Raw genomic sequence first — 1,330 nt, 5'->3', positions numbered from 1 at the left:
ATTTTCAACAACGACAAAAATAAAACAGGCCGCTCAAAAAAAGAAGCTTCACTGAAAGCAAGACCTAAAGGATGTGTCAACGTGAATTCGACAGCCTGAGGCAGGCCACACGGACAGGCGGGCTAGCATGAGGAGGAGACAGGTCTTCACGAGAAGTGAAGATGAGTGGTGCTCCCCTAGGGACCTTGGTGACCTAGTGGAGGACACTCCCTGGGCTGCTAACCACAACGTCAGCAGGGTGAACCCAGAGAAAGTTGAGGCTTCTACCCTGTACCCATCTACAGTCTCAGAAACCCACAGGGGCAGTTCTACTCACCCCGTATAAAGGGATCACTATCCATTGGATTCAACTTGGTGGTAGTGAGTTGAGTGCTGGCTCAATGGCAGGAGTCTCACCTTCATGTGGGTCCCATGAGTGGCCAATGCACATTCTCTGGGTGGCTCAGTTGACCCTTTGCTAACCTAAAGCTTCCCCATTGGGCATTGGCCACAGCAACTGCGCATGGCCTCTTTCAAGTGTTCAAGAGCGAGGATGTCAGCTCCAGGAACCAAGCCATGGTAAGGGCTATCGTCACAGATGCACGGGAAGCTGGGCAATGCTCAGGAAGCGAGTAGGAGAAGGGATGTCTTTGAACTGTGGTGTGGGTGAGGAATACTGAAAGGACCATGGCGTACCTACCTACCAGAAGAACAAACAAATCTGTCTTGGAAGAAGTTCAGCCAGAAAGTTCCTTGGAGGTGAAGATGTGAAGTGAAGTTGGGACTTTAACCAAAATGTAGTGCTTAAGAAGGCATTTCCAAAAGTTCATGGAAACACTGGATGGAAAGATCATGGGTCTTTTCCATGAACTTTTTGAAGCCCCGGCATACATATAATGGAATGTTACTCAGTGAGGGGCATGATGTCTTGATACATGCTTCAGTAGAGATGGAGCTCAAAGACATTACGCTGAGTGGAATAAGTTGATCAGAAAAAGGAACAAAAAAGTGTTGTATGACCTCACTTTAAAAAAAAAGAAGAACAAGCGAATGGAACTAGAAGTTTCTTAGCAGCTACCAGAGAGGGAGGGTTATTGCTTATGGAGTGCTGCATTTTGTTTACAGTGATGGGGAAAATCGCAGCGATTAAAATTAGGGTTGCACAGCTGATTGACGTAATTGCTGTCAATAAGATGTACACCTGTAAAAGTTGGATTGGCAAAAGTGTGATAGATATAGCATATAGATATTTACAATAATGACTGAAAAACTACACACAACACACGTACACACAACAAAAACAATCCCTCCCCCCACACACACATGCACACAAAGAGTAGCTGCTGGGGCT

General features: G+C 46.1%; 1 pseudogene; it reads left to right on the top strand.

Moving 5' to 3' along the window:
- Window positions 1-532: 532 nt before the first annotated feature.
- LOC101660243 overlaps window positions 533-1,330 on the top strand; it is a 4,524-nt pseudogene continuing 3,726 nt past the window's right edge.

The sequence above is a fragment of the Echinops telfairi genome, unplaced genomic scaffold (genome assembly GCF_000313985.2).
Source record: "Echinops telfairi isolate 266 unplaced genomic scaffold, ASM31398v2 ScPeMD7_7468;HRSCAF=8506_0, whole genome shotgun sequence".
NCBI classification, from domain to species: Eukaryota; Metazoa; Chordata; class Mammalia; order Afrosoricida; family Tenrecidae; genus Echinops; species Echinops telfairi.
The sequence above is the reverse complement of the archived record's forward strand: the minus strand, read 5'-3'. Positions and strand labels throughout refer to the sequence as shown.